We start from the raw sequence: 22,397 nt of genomic DNA on the forward strand, positions 1-22,397 counted from the left end.
TAATATATAATTGAAAATAAATTATAAAAAATCGATATTATTTGTAGTAAGAGTTATGTAACGGCCAACTTTCTTTTGTTTAATAATTATTATTTTTTAAAGATGCATTTAAATTTGCTTGCTCTTTAGGAAAATTTTGGTATCAATAGATACAACACACTATACTACATAAAATATATATTAATTATATATAACTATATGTTTATTAATCTGTTTGCATTTTTTCAAATTTTTTGTACACCATTAGAATTAATAGAAGGTAATTTTGAATGAATATTTTAACACTATGTGTACTCAATTTTTTAATAATTTCTTGTGCCGAAATAAAGTTTTTGGAAAATTGTCCCTTAACGTAACTTTTAATTATAATATTTCAATCCTTTTTTATAATTGCTTCTAACTTTACAGATAGTCCATGCTGACAAAGATAATAAAAATGTACAGAAGAAAATCAATGAGTTTTTACATAGCAGTTATCGTGCAACTGAACTGAACGATTTCCTAGATAAAAAAGAGGAAAAAACTATGGTAAGATGATGAAAATAATGTTTTGAAATAATTTGAGATTGAAAATACTGCATTTCTGTACACTGTTAAAAATTTCTGTTGGAAACTTTGATTACATGTATAGGAAGTTTATTTCCGAAACGTAATTTAATGCTACAACACATAATGTTACAGTTTCAAAATGCTGGCATTGGTATGGTACCTCACATGTTTTGGAATTTTATATTACCGAAACTTGATAAAGCGAAAAATTAAAAAAATGTTAATCATTTGTTGGAAAACTTTTTCCTGACAAAAAAAAATTCTAAGGGAACCAACACTTTTTTAATGTATAATATAACTCGCGTGTTTATAAAATTTAAGAAATTCATGGAAATTAAGGAATTCAGGGGATTTGCAGAATTTGAGGAATTCAAGGAATTCAATTAATTCACGGAATTCAAGAAAATCAGGGAATTCACGGAATCTATGGATTTCATGGAGTGTTACAGAATTCCCAGAATTAAAGAAATTCACAACATTCATGGAATTCATGAATTGAAGAAATTCACCAAATGCATGGGATCTATAGAATTCAACATATTCAATGAATTCACAGAATTCAAGAAAGTCAAGGAATTCACGGAAACCACGGAATTCACGGAATCCATGGAATTTACGAATTCACCGAATTAAAGAAATTCGCAAAATTCATGGAATTCACAGAATTTAAAGAATTCACGGAATTCAAGAAAATTAGGGAATTCGGGGAATTAAGGAATTTGACAGAATTAAAAAAAATCAGGAAATTCACGGAATTTACGGATTTCAAGGAATGCACGGAGTTCAACGAATTTACGGAAACCATAGTATTCACGCGACTAAATGAATTGATGATATTCAAGAAGTGTATGGAATTAATTAACGTAACGGAATGCATGGAATTCGTGTAATTCAGAAAATTCAAGCAATTTATGGTATTTAAATTATTAGTGAAATTCAAGAAAATCGTAGAATTCATTCAATACACGAAATGCAAGGAATTATTGAAAGTCAATGAGTTAATGAAATTCAATCAAATCGTGGAATTTACGGAATGTATGGAATTAATGGACTCCCACGAATTCCTTGAATTCGATAAATTTCGCGAAATCCATGAATTCCATGAATTCCGTGAATACCACGATTTTCGCAAATTTCGTAAATTCCATAAACTCCGCAAATTTAGTAAATTCCAGGAGTTCCGTGAATTCTGCGAATTGAACGTATCCTGTGAATTCTGGACGTATTCCGTGAATTCTTTGTTTCCCTTTCATTCTATGAATTCCGCGAATTTCATGAATCCGATGAATTCCGCCAATTACTTAAATTTCGTGAATTCCACGAATTCCATGAATTCTATAAATTCCGCTTATTCCTTAAATTTCATGAATTCTGCAAATTCCCTAAATTTCGTGAATTGGTACATTTCCATGATCTTTGAAAATTATGCGAATTCCAAACAATTACGTGATTTTCTTCCCGGGCGTTACATAAATTCTGTAAATCCCATGATTACATATTCCATAAATTAAGAGTATTCCATGAATTCTGGAAATTCCATGAATTTGTCGAATTCCGTGAATTCCACAAATACCGTAAATTCTCTAAATTCCGTGAATTTCATAAATTCCGTGAATTCCATAAATTCCCCGAATTTCGCTAATGCATTTAATTCTATGGATTCCGTGATGCGGAGAATTCATTTAAGTCCTTGAATTCCATGAATTCCGTGAATTCCATACATTTCTTAAGTGAATTCCGTACATTCCTTGACTTCCATTAATTACGTTAATTCTTTGTGCACAATTGCTTTTTTATTTTAATATTTAAAAAAATTAATAAATCTTTATTTAAATTAGTACTTATTATATTTTTATATACTTATTATATTTTTCCCACACTAAAAATTTTATACACAAAATATTTCATACACAGATCCTAATATTGTTTATTGATTTTATTTTCTTCCAACACATAAAATTTTCAACGCAAAATATTTCCTAAACAGAATTTAATACAATTATATTTTTCCTACACGAAAGTTTTTCTAAACTTCATGGTATTTCCTACACAAATTTAAATAGTTATATTTTATTATGAAGATATTTTAAAAATATTATGACCAATATTTTTCCTACGTAAAATATATTTTGCATGAAATATAGTCTACAGAACATATTTGAAACAGTCAATAAAATATTTTCTTAAAAAATTTTAAGAGTAAAGAAGATTTTTTTCTTTAACAAATTTCGTAATTATTTAAATAATTTTAAGTTTATGAGCTTTTTTTTTCCTTTTATTATTCGTAAAAAGTTATTATTTTCCGGAACTACTTGCACAATTAACGAATATTGAACGTAATATATTTGTTTAATGATATTTGGCTATTATTTAAACAATTTTAATTTGTTGAGGATATTTTTTTATTTTTATTCGTAAAAATTTATTTCGATAAGGGAGTTAATAAATGCTGAGAGCGATATTTTATGTTAAAGACAGTTTAGAATTAATAAAAAATTAATCATCATTCACTGGCGCCTTTTAATAAGAATGGTGCAGAAAATTTCAGTTTCTTTATATTTCATACATTATGTAGCTTATTTTTAAGAACTTTCTTATTTCAGAACTTATTACAAATAAAAAAAAAATAATTTTTTTTAGTTACATTATTGATAGTTATTTTTTAGATCAGTTTAATTGATGAAACAGAACATTAGTTTAAAAAATAATAACTTTCACAATTGACAGGAGAAAAAAACTGTTGATACAAATGAAAATTGCTTAAAGAAATGCCAAATATTCTAACCCAAGAAAAATTACTTTTAACATTCGGTAATTATGTGATTAATTCCAGCAAAATAATCACCTTTTACAATTCACAGGATCACTGTATCATTTATCCCAAAAATAAAAACTCTTCACGATTTACAGGTAACAACAATTGTTTAAACAATTGAAAATTAGTTAAAAAATAATTGGATTTTTTAAATTATCAAAGAAAAATAATTAATTAATCATTAATTATTATTATTAATTAATTCTATACAAGAAATATTTTGTTTAGAAAAAATTTTGTGTGGGAAAAAAATTATTAAACAATATTAAATTATGTGTAGGAAATATTCTCGCGTTGTTATGTTAAAATAGGATTTTTGTTTTTATATTATTTTTAACGAATAAAACAAAATATCCTGCAATTCTTCTTTTAGATTTTTTATGTACCTCGCGTGTTTTGGCACAATATTAGAATTTTCGATTTGTTTAAATCGATTCCGTTATATAAAATTAAAATAATATTTTGCGTCGCTCTTTGTTTCAAAATTGGAATTTTTGATTTTCTGCGTACCATTTTCGACAAATAAAAAAAGATCCTATTGAAAAATAGTAAAAACATATTTTGTAGGCTTTTTCAAAAGCTATAATATATATATAATTTAATCAATTATAACTAATTTTCATCTCTTTTTTGGATGAACAACTTTTTTTGTATCAATTTGTTTTCGTCCCTTTTCTCGTCTTTCATAACTTTTTTATTTTTATTACTAATTTCATTTTTATCATTGAAATCAAAACTAGGCGTCCTATAAAAAAGTGATTCATAGAAAAATTTTAGATGCGTTTTAGCTGCACAATCTTTATGAAATGATTTTTTTCGTAACATGTAGTTTTTCAAAAAATTTAGTTTTTCTTGTGTTCAAGGTTATTTTTCACGAATAAAACAAAAACTGTGCGTTTTACCAAGAAGGGATTATAAACAAATTTGTTTTTTTTTGCATCATAATTTTTGAATATTCATTTTTTTCTGTGTCTTGCATATTCTGACGACAAAATGGAATTTTTTAGTTTTCATTATTTTTTGTGTGATCAAAATGTAAGTTTTCAATTTGTCAAGAGAATTCAAAAAGTTGTTTTGATTTTCGAGTGATCTTTAAGACTTTATAAATGATATAACTCTGATAAGGTTTATTTAATCGAGAAAAGTCATAGACATAAATTGTTCAAATTTTGTAATACTATGAAGAAACATACATAAAATTTTTAAGTCTTAAAAAAAAAAATTTCTTAAAAATTTTGAAAATGCTATAACTTATTGAATTTTGATGAAACAATTGAATTAAAAAGCCAACAGATAAACTTTCAGTAAAAAAGACAAGTTTTCCAAAAAATAGTTAAAGATTCAACCAAATAGTAAATTTTTCAAGCGGAAAAGAATTTTTTTCAAACAGTTGAATTTTTAAGGAAAAAGTTACTTTTCAACTAAGAAAGATACATTTTTAATCAAGAAGGATAACTTTTCTTCGATAAAAATTTTCAATCAAATGTTCGAATTTTTGAACAAAAAATATTATTTTCTATCCAGAATGATGACTTCAACGAAAAATGTAAATTTTCTATAAAATAGTTGAATTTTTAACTTATACAATATATATGATAAAGTTTTAACCAAAAATAGAATAGTTACATTTTCAGATAAAAATTCGGATAAAAAAATAATTGAACAAAACAAAGAAATTGTCAAGAAAATTGTTCAATTTTCATCCAAAAATATGAACTTTTAACCAATAAGATCAATCTTCTTTAAAAAAGGAGGAATTTGCAACTTATCCAATATAAACGATATATTTTTAACCAAAAACGGAATAGTTAAATTTTCAGATAAAAAAAGAAACTAGAATTTCCGACTTATCTAATATACAGGATAAAATTTTAGCCAAACATGGAATAGTTGAAGTTTCAAAAAAATAAAATAAAATTTTGAACAAAAAATGATTTTTTGACGAAAACGTTTAATTTTCTATCAAACTGTGTTTTTAAGCCAAGAAGATGAATTTCTTATAAAACAGTAGAATTTTTTGCATGAAAATTAATTAAAAGCAAATAGTTGAATTTTCAACTATAATTATGAATCTTTAATAATAAAAAAATATAATGTTTAACGAAAAAATAGAATTTTTAATTAAAAAATTCCATTTTTAATAAACAAAATTAATTTTTCAGCAAAAAGAATAAATTTTCTACCAAGAAGGTTAAATTTCTAACAAAAAAGACGAATTTTCAAAAATCACATTAATATTACCAAACAGGTGAACTTTCAACGAAGAAGGACAAATTTTCACCCAAATAGTTCAATTTTTTACTGAAAAAGATAACTTTTTAACCAAAAATCGAATGGTTTAATTATCAATTCAAAACATTTGTTTTCATTAAAACTGGAAACAAATTTTCATAAAAATAGTTAAATTTTCAAGGAAAGAGATGTACCTTCAATTAAAAGACAATTAATTTTCAACAGATAGTTGATTTTTTGATAAAAAAGATGATTTTTTCAAAATTTGGTTGCATCTTAAACAAAATAATTAAATTTTTAACCAGATAATACAATTTTTAATTAAGCGAGATGAACTCCGAACCAAAAATAGAAAAATGGTCTTTTTATTACAAAAAATTAATTTTTATCCAAGAGTATTGTTGGATTTTTTTATTAACTGGCAACTTTTATTGAAAGTACCGCCCGGCTACTATTTCTGTTAGAAAATGCCAGAAAAAAGTATTATTTACATACTTCGAAAATAAAATCGTAAAATTCTTTAAAAAAATTAACGTCTACGATTGCGCTGGGTCTCGAACCCTAGTCTTTCCATTGCAGGTTGATTATTTGGGACTAAGCCAAGGAGGTGCGAGACTAGCAGGAGATTGAAGAAAAATTGAAACCGAAATAAATTATTATTTACCTATTTGAAAAAGAAATTTTCACCAAAAACTGTTAAAATTTACTGTTACTTTTCTTGAAACTGAATTTAAGGCTTTAATCATTTAAAATATTAGGTAATTTTTATAACTTCATTTCTCTTTTACATGTAGGCTCTTTTAAAAGCTGCAAATAAGGCGAAAAAAAATACCGTCGGTTGTCAGCAGGATTTTGATGACGCAAATCTAGAAATTCATGTTAAATATTCAAATGGGTGTTCGGACTGTGCTACAAATGCTCAAAAGAAAAATAACTATCAGGTAAAGAATTATATAATTTTTCGTAATTTTAAGCATTTATTTATTATAAAACGAAAGCAAAGTCGCAGTATGAAAAAATGTATAGTAATTTAAAGTAAAACCCATATTGAAATTTCCAATGAGTAATTAAAAGAAATCTGTATTATCATCAGAGATAGTTACCATTAATCAGCGTAGATACCGATTTTCACTACCGTGAATATAGAAATAAGCCTATCGATGAAGTTAACTGTTCAAATAACAGAAAATACTTAAATAATTTCCACACAAGATGAAAAATAATAATTTAAAACAATTTTAATTAAATTTTTTTCTGAAAAAGATTCATTCTTGTCGCTCCACTCGGAATCGAAGCACAGAACTTACGACTGTCCCACAGTGGGTAAAAAAACGTCCGTGACAAATTGATTTTGAAAAGAAAATGCATTCAATTTTAACTTTTTTAAATTGAAAGCTAATAAAATTTAGCCCCAACTGTCATGGCGAATTAAAAAAAAAAAATTTTTTTGTTTTTTGTTTATTGGATAATAATAATGAAAACAAAATTTTGACTTTTGAAGTATACCGGTTTTTGAAAAATACTTTGATTCAATCAAAACTACCTAGAAAACTGAAAGAAACTATCTAAAAAAGATGTCCAATAGCAATGCAAGCGTTTAAAAATTTATTGAATTTAATATAAACAAATAAGTGAATGAAAATGGTATCGTGGGAATTAGCGGGGATTCGTTACTTGATTCCCACTAAATTTGAACAATTTATGGACCAAAAGAGCCTTCTTAGTATAAATTGTTATTTTAAAAACCATTTTTATAAACAAATATACATATCAGGTATTTTTGTTTAAATAAATAAAGATTTTTCATGAAATCGATCATATATTACTTGAAAATAAATTTTAAGCATCATATTTGGCCACCAAATAAAATTTAATAATTGTTTAAACTACCGTATTTAACAAATGCACTGTTTGGCAACTTTTGGAAGTACAATCTTGGTTTTGTCGATGCCATTATCTGTATATAACTAACTTCTAAATTTTTAAGAACAGTTTGACGACAGTAAACAATTTATTATAGTAAACAAAAATTGTTAAAAAAATATTTATCATTTAAAAATTTATCATTTATAAAAAACCACTTTTTTACGGAATTAACAGCCAGTTATTTAGCAACAGTTTCTTGCTGTAAATCGATAACATTTGGTAATGGTTTAACCAAAATTAATTAACAAATTCATTATTTGGCTCTTTTTCAGCACTTAAACTCGTTTTTTCTGTGTAATCAACTGTTAATAATACATTTTTTAACTTTTTTTAATAATTCGATATTATGAAATCAAACTAATTAGTTTATTCAAAATAAACCGATCAATTCCGTTAACCATAAAGAAAGTCAAGTAGTAATAGCCGCGAAAAATTGACTTACTACATTATTGATACAAATAGTAGGTCGTTATCGAAATTAAAAAAAAATTTAAAAAGGTGTTATTAACATTTAATCACACACGAAAAAAACAAGATGAAAAGCTAAAAAATAGCCAAATAATGAATTTTTTAATTAAGCTTGGTTAGACAACTATCAAACGTTATCGATTCATTCCAAAAAATCGTTGCCAAATAATTGACTGTTAATTCCGTGAAAAAGCGGTATTTTATTTATAAATATATAAAATGATAAAAAATTTCAAAATATTTTTATTTACAATAATAAATTGTTAACCAATATCAAAGTGTTCTTAATAATTTAGAATTTAGTTATATATAATTAATTGCATAAAAAAGTCAAGTTTATACCTCAAAAAATAGCTAAATAGTGCAGTTTTTAATTAAGGTAGTTTAAACAATTAACTTATATTTGGTGACCAAATATGATACTTCGGGTTTACTTCCAAGTAATATATGATCAATTACATAGAAAAAGCTTTATTTTTTCCATAAAAATACCTGATATGGATATTTGTTTGTAAAAAATGCTTTTAAAATAACAAATTGTTTATTAATTTTTATTAATTCAACTAAAAAAATCTTTTTGTGCATAAATTGTTCAATTTTAGTTTGAATTAAATGACGAATCGCCGCCAATCCCCACGAAACAACTTTCATTCACTTATTTGTTTATAACAAATGCAATACATTTTTTAACGTTTGTATTGCTATCCGACATCTTGTTTGAATAGTTGCTTTCAGTTTCCTAGGTATTTTTGATTGAATCAAAGCATTTATTTAAACCGGTATACTTCAAAATTCAAATTTTGTTTTCATTTTTCTTATTAAATAAACCAAAAATTAACAAAAAAATGTTTAACCTACGATGACAGTTTGATGCGAAATTTTATTAGCTTTCATTTAAAAAAAGTCAAAATCGGATAATAATTGTCTTCTGAAAATCAATTTGTCCACATACTTTTTTTTTGCCCCACTGTGTACTAGTCTGTTGCTTTCCCACTAAGCTATTCGAGAGATAGAAAGAGGGATCTTTTTCAAAAATACACACAATCTAATAGCTTAATGAAAAATCACCTGATCTAAAATTTGGAAGGTTTGTGGTTCGATTCCCAGTGGCACGGCGAGTGTGAATATTTTTCCGAAAATAGTTAAAATTTAAAAAATTTATTTTCTATCTTGTCTGAAAATGACGTTAATCATTTTTTGTTTTAAGTGTTAACGTGATCGATAGGTTGGTTTCTATTTTCACGGTGGTAAAAAAGGTATCTACATTGATTGATGGTAACTATCTCTGATGACAATACAGATTCCTTTAAATTACTCGTATCATAAATGTAAAACCTGGCATGAGATAGTTTGTATTTATTTCCGATCAAAGGTGCTTATTCTGTCTCTCTAATAGCTTAATGGGAAAGCCCCGACCGGCAGTCATAATTTGTGTGGTTTGATTCCAAGCGAAGCGATGAGAGTGTATCTTTTTTTAGACAAAAATTAATTTAAAAAAAATAAAAATAATAAAAATTCTTTGATTTATTTATAGGCTGCGGTAGATTGCTGTGATAAGCTATATAAGGAAGCAATAGCTCAGGCGGATGGCATGGTGAAGGATGCCAAGTATTGCCTTGATGGATTGTAATCAATAGCTGTTCGTAACTGGCTGCGCTCGGGATAGGTTTTCTGCAGTTTTCCTTTCCCTTGCACAAATTTCTAAGAAATTTTTTTATATTTCTAATCAAAATCCGGCTACAGACGGTAATTTATAGTAGACACGGTTTTTTTGTATTAAAATGTACTATAATGCAGCGCTGACTATATTGTTATTAATCAAATCTTTCAAAAATGTAATTGATTAACTTTCCAATTTACAGCAATTAAGTTAAATTTGGTATAAAAAAACATTTTTTGTGAAGAATAATTTTTGAAATAATTAAAATCAAATTAAAAATTATATTTGAATGATGTAGGTACTCTAAAGCTAGAATTCGTCACAATTTGAAAAATCCTCTTCTACATTTTAGATAAAGAAAGTGCTTCAACCAGTTTTTATAGCAGAAGTAGCATTTCATCTCTGGTTGAAATAAAATACTTGGTTGAAAATAAATTTTTTTTTTTTGGCGAATATTCAACTATTTGTTTGAAAATGTATTAACTTGGTGAAAAATTCCTCAATTTTTGTAAAAAAATAAACTTTATGTTTAAATGTTAAACTGAAAACTTAATTATTACATTTTGAGTTAAAATTGATAATTACTAGTTAAAAATACAAAAATTTAGATGAAAATTTGTCTTTTTTAATTAATTATTTTGTAGAAAATTATCTTTTTCTTTTTCAGTTATCTTCTTGTTTAAAAATTTAAGTATTTCAAATTTTTTTAAAGATTCATCGTTGTAAATAGAAATTCATTTCTTTGGTTAAAAAATTGGCTCATTGATTGAAAACTAATTTTTTCTTTAAATGTCTTTTGGTCTAGAATTTTTTCATTTTTAACTGAAAATGTAACTATTATTGTAGTTGAATACTTTATAATTTCAGTTCAAAATTCATCTCTTTTGTTAAACATTAATTATTTAAATAAAAAACTTCTTCATTCAATTTTTGGTTAATAAATTATCCTTTTTGGTGAGAATTAATTTTTTTGTTTGAAAATTCAACTATTTTAGTTGAAGATTCATTGCTTTAGTTGGAAACCCTTATGTCGGGTTTAAAATAAAAAATTTGAAGCTAAAAATGTTACTATTCTATTTTCGGTTAAAAATTTTAATTTTTTTAGTTAAAAGTTCAACTAATTTGTCGAAAATTTATTTTTTCAACTGAAAGTTAAACTATTCCATTGTTTGTAAAAAAATTGATAATTTTTAGTGAAAAATTTAAGTACTTTTTGCACAATTTATTTTTACTTTTTTAAATTCATATTTTTCGTTAAAAATTTTTTTTTTCGTTGACAATTCTTGAATTTTATTGGAAATTCGACTTTTTCGTTGTAAATTAATCTTTTTATTTTTAAATTCATCTTTTTTAGTGCAAAATTCAACTTTTTGATTAAGAATTCTTAAATTTTGTTAAAACTTCGTGTTTTTTTTGTAACAAATTAAGCTTTCTGTTTAGAAATTCATCTTTTTTGTTAAAAATTTAACAACAATGTTTTAAAACTCTAAGGTTGAACTACTTTCTTAAAAATTTAGGAAAAAATTCTTTCTTTTTTAAAAATTCAATTTTTTGGTTGAGAATTCTGGAATTATATTGAAAATGGGACTATTTTGGTAGTAAATTTATCTGTTTGTTTAAAAATTCATCTTTTTGTTACAAATTTAACAACTAATTTTTAAATTTGAACTACTTGCCTAAAAATTATTTTATAAAATGTCTTTATTTTTAAAAAAATCAACTTTTTGGTTGAGAATTCTGGAATTTAATTGAAACTTCGACTTCTTTGTTAGTAAATTAATCTTTTTAGTTAAAAATTCAACTTGTTGCTTTAGGGTTCATGAATTTTGTTGAAAATTCTTTTTAAAGTAAAAGCTCATTTTTTTGTTAAAATTAAACTATTTTGTCAATAATTGTTTGTTTGTTGAAGATTGATTTATTGCAGTTTAAAATGCAACTTTTGGATTGTGAGTTCTTGTATTTTGTTGAAAATGCGTATTTTTTAAATAAAATTAATTTTTAAAAACTTAAAATTATATATTCTTTATTCGGAAATCCAACTATTTTATGTAGAAAATTCGTCATTTTGTCTTAAGAGTTAATAATTTACTAAAAAAAAACTATTTGATAGAAAATTATTTTTTTTTTATAATTTAAAATTATTTTTTTAATCAAAGGTTTATGTATTACCTATTGAAGTAAAACTTAATTTCATGGTATTTTATTAAACTTATTTGTTTAAAAATAATTTCATGCAAAAGAATTAGATTCGCGCATATAAGGTACTTTATTCTTGAATATTAAATTATTTCGTGGAAAGTTTTGATCAAAAATAAAATATAAACTTTTATCTTTGGAAAATTAAAATTTAAAAAGTATAAGATATCACACTGGAATCTGACTTGCAGAGATTGTGAAGAATATATTCTCTTCGTAGCTTAGTGGGTAGAGCAATCAGACTGGCATTCTGAAAGATCTGGGCTCGAATCCCATTGGACCTAGAGAGCAGTTTTTTCACAATGTTAAAATCAATATTAAAAAAATATTGACTCTAGACTAGTAGACAAAAAAATTAACATAAAAATTATCAATAAATTTACATTGAGAAAAACCTTAACATAAAAAATAGAATATAAACTTTCCTGTTTTGAAAATTAAAGTCTTAAGAGTATACGGTATGACATTGGAATTCAATTTGTAGGGTAATGAAAAAACTATTCTTTTGTCTTCGTAGCTTAGTGGGAAGAGCAGCAGAACTGCAATCTGAAAGATCTGGGCTCGAATCCCAGCGCAGCAAGAGATAATTTTTGTCAAAACTATAAAAATCAATATTAAAATAAATATTAAATGTAGACAAAAACAAATTAACATCAAAATTATTATTACATTTACCTTGTCAAAAACCCTAACATCAAAAATAAAGTATTAACTTTTACGTTTAGAAAATTGAAATTTTACGAGTATAAGGAATGAAATTGGAATTGATCTAGTAGGGATGGTGAACAAAATATTTTCTTCTCTCCGTAGCTTAGTGGGTAGAGTGGCAGACCGTCAATCTGAAAGACCCAGGCTCAAATCCCAGTGGAACTAGAGAGTATTTTTTCACATTTTTTTAAATCGATATTAAGAGAAATTGATTCTAGACTAGTAGATAAAAAAATCAAAATCAAAATTATGAATACATTTACCTGGTGAAAAACCTTAACATAAAAAATAAAATATAAACTTTAATGTTTTGAAAATTAAAATCTTACAAGTTAAGTAATGACAATGGTATTCAACTTGTAGGGATTGTGAAGAAAATATTCTCGTCGTTCCGTAGCTTAGTGGGTTGAGCAGCAGACCGGCAATCTGAAAAGCCTGGGCTCAAATCCCAGTGGAACTAGAGCGTATTTTTTCACATTTTTTAAATCGATATTAAGAGAAATTGATTCTAGACTAGTAGACAAAATATTAACATCAAAATTATGAATACCTTCACCTGGTAAAAAACCTTGGCATAAAAAATAAGATATAAACTTTAATGTTTTAAAAATTAAAATCTTAAAAGTTAAGGAATGACACTGGAATTCCACTTGTAGGGATTGTGAAGAAAATATTCTCGTATTTCCGTAGCTTAGTGGGTAGAGCATCAGACGGGCAATCTGATACACCTGGGCTCGAATCCTAGAGGAGCTAGAGGCAATTTTTCTCACAATTATAAAAATCAACATGAAAAAAATATTGATTCTAGACCAGTTGACAAAAAACATTAACATCAAAATAATTTCGTGTAAAATAACTATTTTGTTAAAAATTGGTTTTAAACATGTGTGTGTGTAAGCACGAGGGGTCGGTCACTCGGTCGGTCGGATGACGATGGTCGTCAAATCACGTTTCGCTGCGTAGAACTTTTTATGCACATGTTTGCACAAACCGTCACCTAAGGTCCTAACCTAAGCCCTAGATGCGGGTAGTGTCTCTCTTGCTCTATTGGATCGCAGTAATTACTAGGAACCACCACACTGTGCCAGCTGGTCCGAAAATTTGAAACCTTTTTTTCCTTTCTTTATTCTTTGCCTTGCTTTTAGTTTGTTTCCATCTCGTGTGAATTTTTTAATTCAACAATAGATATTCAAAGGGGCTCAGCATGTAGGTCTGGTCTCCAGTTTCAGAAGTCCGGGTATCGAATTTTCGGGTAGCTTCAGGTGTCGATTTCAGGTCCTCAGTTCTGCCGAGGCAGCTTATGGGTCTGTGTGGATATTTGTTAAGATAATTGCTTTCTGGATTTTTTTTTTCAATCGGTTTCTAGTTTCATTTAATGAATAATTTATTGCCGTTATCATTTTTATGATAGATTTCTATTACCAATTTTTGGGTTGTAACATTTCAAAGAACTTTTTATAAGTGGAAGGAAACAATTTCAAATTGAATTTGAAACTTTTTTTATCTGCGTACTTTAATAAAAAAGATGACTTCACTACTATGCAAGATGAATTTTCAATGAATGAGTTTAATTTTCGACCAAAAAGATGACTTTTTTAATAAAATGGTTCAATTTTTAACCAAGCCGTTCTATTTTCAATTCAAAATTTCCATTTTAAAGAAAATAGTTGATTTTTTAAACTAATTTGTTCAATTTTCTACCCAAAAAGGTGAATTTCCAAACAAAACAAAAAACTTTAACCCAAAACAGTTAAATATTAGAAAATATAATAGTTGATATTTACACAAATAAAAAAAACGTTCTCACAATAAAATAGTTAAAATTGCAAGAAAATAATTAAACTGACAATAATAGAAAAATAAATTCACTACAAAGTAGTTCAACTTTTAACCAAAGAGAACAATTTTTCCTTAAAAAGATTAATTTGTTACAAAACATAAAAATTTTAATCCCAAAATAATTATTTTCCACAAAAAGACAATTTTTCAACCAAAAAGTTCAATAAATAAAGATTTTCTAGTAAAGAAAGAATCAATTATCGAACTTTCAAGACAAAAGACGATATTTTAAAAAGCAGTAGAAATCCAAATTGCTGATATTTATCTGAAAATTTAACTATTTTGTCGGAAATTAGTTTAATTTTATCAAATTAATTTTTCAAGATATTTAAAAAAAATTTTAATGTAGTAATTTCATTATTGGTTAAAATTTCTTCCCCTATACGTTAAAAGTGTAACTATTCGGTAAGCAATTTATCTTGTTTTTGTTTTAAATTCAACTATTTCGTTAAAGTCATTACAATTTTTTTTTAATTTCATGTTTTTTACTTCAAAATTCAAATATTGAGGTTGAAAATGAAAATATTTGGTTAAAATTTAAAATATTTATTTCAAAATTTAACTATTTGGTTAGAACTATTTTTTCGCGTTAAAAATTAAACTGTCATCAAAAAATCTGTTTTTTTTTTTTGCTTCAAAATACAACAATTTGGTAAAAAATAAGACGATTTGGTTACTAATGAACTTTTTTATTAAAAATTAATATTTTTGGTGAAAATTCAAATACTGTAGTAGTAAATTAAACTATTTAGTCAAAACTTAAACTATTTATTTGAAATCATTTTGATAGAAATTCGTTTTTTTCTTTTAAATTCTTTTCTAATCTTCAATTGTAGCTATTTCATTTTTTTGTTGAAAAACTTCCCTTATACGTAAAAAATTCAATTTTTTATTACATAATTAAGCTATTTGGTAATAACTTAAGCTATTTATTTAAAATTTAGCTATTTGATAATAATTGTATATGCTTTTTTTTTAATGAAACAATTTCGTTAACAATTAATTTCATAGATGAAAATTAATATTTTTCGTATTTCCACGTTTTATATTAGTTTTTTTCTGAACAAATTTTTCTATTTTAAAATGTCGTTATTTAAATATAGTTGGAAAAATGCTTCATTATGAGGTAAAAATTCAACTATTCTGTAGAAAATATATTTATTTTGTTACAAACCCAATCTTTGGGGTAAAAATTTAAATTTCTGCTTAATAATTCTTATTTTTAGGTTAAAAATTTAAATACTGTGGTAGGAAATTAAACTATTTGGTTAAAATTTAAAATATTTATTTCCAAATTGAACTATTTTGTTGAAAATTCGTTTTTATTTTTAATTAAACTTAATTTTTATCTCAATTTGTAGTTATTTCATTATTTAAGTTTTTTACTTTGTAAGCTAAAAGTTCGACTATTTGGTAAAGACTAATCATATTTGTTAGAAACCAACTATTTTGTTTGAAGTCATTTTTTTAAATGAGAAATTGAATTTTGTGTGTGAACTATTAAGCTGTCTTCTAAAAAATGCTTTTTTTGTTAGAAAATTCAATAATTTGGTAAACAAATCAAACATTTAAACATTTAAATAAAGCTATTTATTTTAAATTAAACTATTTTGTTGGAAAAAGTCTATAATTTTTTATTACATTTGTTTATTTTAAGATGCAGCTATAAGTTAAAAATGTAACTATTTGGTACACAATATTAATCTTGCTGGTTAAAAAGTCAAGCAAAATTTAAAATGTTTACTTCAAATTTTAAATATTTTGTTGGAAATTATTTTTTTTCCTTAAACTTAATTTTTTTCTTAATATTGTGTACAATAAATTATTGAAGCTTTTCTTAAATAACTTAAAAATTAAACTATTTGGTAGAAAACTAATCTTAAAATCAAAAGATTTGGTTACAAATTAATTTTGTTTAAATTAATAATTTTGTTAAAAATTCAAATACCGTGGTAGTAAATTAAGCTATTTGGTTAAAACTTAAATTATTTATTTGAAATTTCAACTATATTTATGGAAATTCGGTTTTTTGTCAATAATTTTCTGATCTTAAAAAGTAGTAATTCCATTAATTGTTGGAAAATTTCCTTTATAAGTCAAAAATTCAACTAGTTGGTAAAAAACGATGCTATTTGGTTATAGCTTAAGCCATTAAATTGAAAATTCAAACTTTTTGTTGGCTATTAGTTAATTTAAAAAAATTAATTTTCGTTTGTTTAAATGCATGTATTTCATTATTAGATAAAGTGTGTTCCTCTAGGAGTTAAAAATTTAACATTTGGGTAGAAAATTAATCTTGTTTGTTCGAAAACCAACTATTTTTTTAAATTGATCTTTTATAGTCAAAAATTAAAATTTTCAGGTTGACAATTGAACTGCTACCTAAAAAATCCTATCTTTTGCTTAAAAATTCAACAATTTAGTGAAAGCAGAATCAAACGATTTGGTTTAAAATTAATATTTTTAGTAAAAATTCAACTAACAATTTCACAATTACACAGTCTTCCAAAAAAAATTTCTTTTTTTTCTTAAAATTTCAATAATTTGGTACAAAATCCAACGACTTCGATAACAATTAATTTTTTTGTTGGAAATTAATATATTTAGCAAAAATTCAACTACTATGGTAGAAAATAAATCTATTTGGTTGAAACTTTAACTATTTATTTGAAATTTTAACTATTTCGATGAAAATTCTTTTTTAAATAGTTTTCTCGTCTTAAAATGTAGCTATTCTATTAGAGGTTAACAATTTCCTTTATAAATTAAAAATTCAACTACTTTGTAGAAAATTAATATTGTTTGTTTGAAATTCAAATATTTTGTTAAAATGTTCTATTTTAGTCGAAAATTCAACTTATCCGTTGGAAATTAGTTTAATTTTTTTTCTAAACTAATAATTTTTTTTTTTAAATTTAGCTATTTGAATATTGGTTAGAAAATTTTCCATTATAAGGTAAAAATTCAACTATTTAGTAGAAAATTCAAATTTTTGGGGTGAAAATTTAATTCAGATGTTAAAAATTAACATTTTTGGTAAAAATTCAACTAAAATGGTAGAAAAATAAACTATTTGGTTAAAACCGAAGCTATTTATTTGAAATTTCAATTGTTTCGATGAATATTCATTTTTGTTTGTAAATAATTTTCTGATCTTAAAATGTAGATATTCTAATATATTTTGAAAAATTGCCTTCAAATGTAAAAAAAAATTCCACTAATTGATAGAAAATTAAAATATTTGATTATAACTTAAGAAATTTACTTGAAAATTAGTTAAATTTCTTTTGAATGCATTTTTTTGTTTCGAAAAATCAACTATTTCGGTAAAGTCATTCTTTTTAGTCGAAAACTTAACTTTTCGGGATCAAAAATTATATTTCTTCTTAAACTTTCGTATTTTTTTTGAAAATTAAAATACTGTGGTATAAAATTAAACTATTCAATTAAAATTAAGAATATTTCAAAATTTAACTATTTTTATGGAAATTCGTTTTATGTTAAAATAATTTCCTTATCTTAAAATGCAGCTATTCAATTATTGTTAAAAAAATGTCTTTTATAAGTCAAAAATTCAACCAGTTGGTAGAAAATTAGGCTATTAGGTTATAACTTAACATAATTATCTGAAAATTTAAATATTGTCTTGGAAATTATTTTTATTTGATCAAATTAATTTAAAAAATTTTTAAATGTAGCTATTTCAATATTGTTTAACATTTTTTCCTCTACAAGATAAAAATGTAAGATGTATTTAAAAATTTAATCAAAATTTTCCTTAAACTTAATTTTTTATTTTAAAATGCAGCTATTCCATTATTGAAGTTTTTCCCTTTGTAAGTTAAAAATTCGACTATTGCATAGAAAACCAATCTTGTTTTTTGGGAACCAATGTTTTTTTAAAGACATATTTTTTAGTGAACAAGTCAATTTTTGGGTTAACAATTGAACTGTCTTCTACAAAATTCTTTTTTGTGCTTAAAAATTTAATAATTTGTAAACAAAAATCTAACGATTTGGTGAATAATTAATATTTTTTGAAAAAATTCAACTGCTGCAGTAAAAAATTTAATTATTTGGTTAATAATTAAACTACTTATTTGACATTTTAATTATAATTCGGGAAATTCTTTTTTTTTATATAATTTTTTCAGCTTGAAAATTCGAATATTGAGGTAGAAAATGAAAATATTTGGTAAAAATTCAAAACTTTTATTTCAAAATTTAAATATTTTGTTGGAGATTCTTTTTTTGTCGTTAAACTTAATTGTTTATCTTAAAATGTTTTTATTCCATTATTGAAGTTTTTTTTATAAGTTGAAAATTAAAGCATTTGGTAGAAAACTAATCTTTTTTGTTCGAAATCCAACCATTTGGTGAAGTCATATTTGGTCAAAAATTCCATTATTCGAGCCAAAAATTAAATTTTCACCTAAAAAATCCTTTTTTTTCTTGCTTAAAAATACAACAATTTGGTAAAAAATTTAACAATTGGGTTAATCATTAATTTTTTCCAATAAATATTTTTGGTAAAAATCAAATACTGTGTTAGTAAATTAAACTATGTTAGAAATCCAACTATTTTCTTAAAGACATATTTTGTTATCAAAAATTTCATTTTTCGGGTTAAAAATTAAATTGTCTTCTAAAATACCATTTTTTTGCTTGAAAATTCAACAACTAGATCCAAAAAAAATTAAACGATTTTGTTAAAAATTCATATTTTTAGTAAAAGTTCAACTGCTGTGGTAGAAAATTAAACTATTTGGTTAAAACTTAAACTATTTACTTGTAAATTCAACTATTTTTCTGGAAATTAGGTAAATTTTTTTCGGAATTATTTGTTTTATTTTAAAATGAATCTATTTGAACATTAGTTGAAAAATTTCTATGGCAAGGTAAAAATTCGACTATTTATTAAAAAATACATTTGGGATATAAAAATATTTGGCAGAAGAATAATCTTATTCGTTTGCAACAAACTATTTTGATAAAGTCATTTTTTTGGGTCAAAAATTCAATTTTATGGGTTAACAATTAAACTGCCTCCTAAAAAATACTTTTTTATTTGCTCAACAATTCAATAAATTTGGAAAAAAAATCAAACAATTTGGTTGAAAATTAATTTAGTTGTTGGAAATTTATATTATTGGTATAAATTCATATACTATAGTAGAAAATTACATTATTTGGTTAAAACCTAAAGTATTTATTTAAAAATTCAAGCATTTTGATGGATATCTTTTATTTTATTATTTTCTAATCTTAAAATGTAGATTTTCTATTATAAGTTGAAAAAGTTCCTTTATGTGGGAAAAGTTTTGCTGGAAATCCAAATATTTGGTTAGTCATCTTTTTTGGTCAAAAACTTAATTTTTCGGCTTAAAAATTAAACAACTGTAGTAGAAAATTTAACTATTGGGTTATAAATCAAGCTAATTATTTTTAATTTCAACTATTTTCTTAAAAATTAGTTTGATTTTCTAAGTTAAAATGTAGTTATTCCATTATTTTTTCAAATTTTGTCTCTTTATAAGTTAAAAATTCAACTATTGGGTAGACAATTAAGGTGACGGATGCAACAACTCGACAAGCGCTCGAAACCGCGTAGAAGTATTGTCCAGTCGGGAAAATCTATCGATAAAAAAAGTGACCGAAACGTAAAACAAAATATACATTTGTATTCAGCTCGATGCGGCCGACAAATTTTTCTTACGATACCTTTTCATTCGATAATTATTACTTAAGATAAACCATAAAAACTTAGAAAATTTTCCGATAAAAAGTCATTGTTTTGTAAAACACAACTCGCGATTATTCGGTCGTTTGTTGATAAAAATGCTTGAAATTTGTATGGTTTATTCTATTTCTCTAAGTGATGACTGTAAACAATGAACTTTTTTTAAAAAGCTAATATTTGTTTGTTTGTTTAATAACAAATTGATTTCAAACGAAAACCACGTTTTGTCAAATTCGATCAGTGGGATGGTCAACGAGAAAATGTTAGTTGAAGTAACTTATCGCGAGAAAGTAGTTTACTAGACTTTGAAAAAGTTTTTCTGAAAATTTGAAGAAAGTCGGTCGAAAATTGTGGAAATGGCAGCGAGTTGAAGTCAACACACGCTGCCGCTGCAGTGCTCCGCTTATCGGCCTTTGTTGCGGCAAAGAGCAATAAAATGATCCAGCGGGAGCGTGTGTTGATTTCCACTCATTGCCATTTCCACCATTTTTGACCGATTTTCTTCAAATGATCAGAAAAACTTTTTCAATGTCTAGTAAACAACTTTCTCGCGATAAGTTACTTTAACTAACATTTTTTCGATGACCGTCCCACTGGTCGAAATTGGCAAAACGTGGTTTACGTTCGCAATCAATTTGTTATTAAAAAAAACACATATTAGCTATTTAAACAAAGTACGTTGTTTAAAGTCATCGCTTATATATTGAGAATACACCATACAAATTTTAAGCATTTTTATCAACAAACAACCGAATAATTACGAGCTGTGTTTTACAAAACATCGATTTTTGATCAGAACATTTTCTAAGTTTTTAATGTTTATCTTAAGCAATTATTATCGAATGAAAAAGTTTCAAAAGAAAAATTTTTCGGCCGCGTCAAGTTGAATACGAATGTATATTTAGTTTACGTTTCGACGACTTTTTTTTTATCGATAGAATTTCCCGGCTGGACAATATTTCTACGTCGGTTTCGAGCGCATGTCAAATTGTTGCATTCGTCACCTAAATTATTCTTGTTTCTTGAAAATTCAACTACTTTAGTTTAATCAATCTTTTCTGGTCCAAAGCTCAACTTTCAGGACAAAAATTAAACTGACTTCTGAAAAACACGTGGACGCTCTCTAATTCGTGGATTGAAATAATAGTTTTTTCTGGGAATCTGAATGTCAGGGACTGTCATGTGGCACGATCATTATCGCCGAGTAATAAAATTTGATTTGGCTCGCATAAAAATTCCTGGATATATGGTTAGCCATACTTGAATTACAGGTCGATCGATGGCATCCCAAGGCCAGTACACGGGCATATGCACAAAACTTAAGAAAAACAGGAAGTCGTTGGACGAAATTATATCGAGCTCTGCGATGCTTGATAATAAAGCTCGTTGGATCATAAAATAATACGTTCCGCACGTGTATTTCGTATATGGATATCCGACATCGATCAATAATTCGACAATTGCAGAGACAGATCGGCTGCCACTAACACGTGTGGACTAATATCATACACTAATGGGGGTAATAACTAATCATTTCGAAACTCATGCAGCTTGGCAATCATCATTTGCATTTTAATGGACCATTCCATTTAATTTGAGGGTAATGCCCAAAAATAATTTTCTTAGCTGCTCCATAAATTTGAATTAGGAAAAAACAATTCGACGGGTTCTACGAATATTAGGATTTTTTACTACTTTTTAAAGGTCAAAGAAGGCCCCTGATTACGAATATCCTGGGTAGGTTTGAAAAGTACAGCGTTATAAACAAATGATTTTTTAACAAAACTACCATATTTTTATAGTGTCATAATGTCATAATGTTGCTTCAAATTGTTGCGAAAGCTTTATCTAGCATTATTAAAATAATTTGTTGTTTCTTATATCTTCTGCTAAATTGTTTATAACAATTGATATAAATAATTACCCTCAATTTCTAGAATTGACATCAATTCTTTTTAATAATCCTTGACACATGATTAAACCTTTTACTCTCCTGACATTTTCTTGTACAACGAGCCATTATTTATTTATGGCCTTATAAACAATCTATTTTTTATAGCCTCTCCTAAAAGCAATTTTCAAGTTATTAGCGATTACCCTTTTTTAGATCCTTAATTTTACCATAAAGAATGTAATTGTCTTTGGCAGCTCTTTTGATATGGTATCTTACAATTATTGTTTAAAACTATTGTTACTAACAAAAACGCTTAATTAAGAAAATCGATTTTTTCTTAATTTTTTATTAATCTGTGGCACAAAATAAA

Source organism: Belonocnema kinseyi, chromosome 9 (assembly GCF_010883055.1).
Source record: "Belonocnema kinseyi isolate 2016_QV_RU_SX_M_011 chromosome 9, B_treatae_v1, whole genome shotgun sequence".
Classification (NCBI taxonomy): Eukaryota; Metazoa; Arthropoda; class Insecta; order Hymenoptera; family Cynipidae; genus Belonocnema; species Belonocnema kinseyi.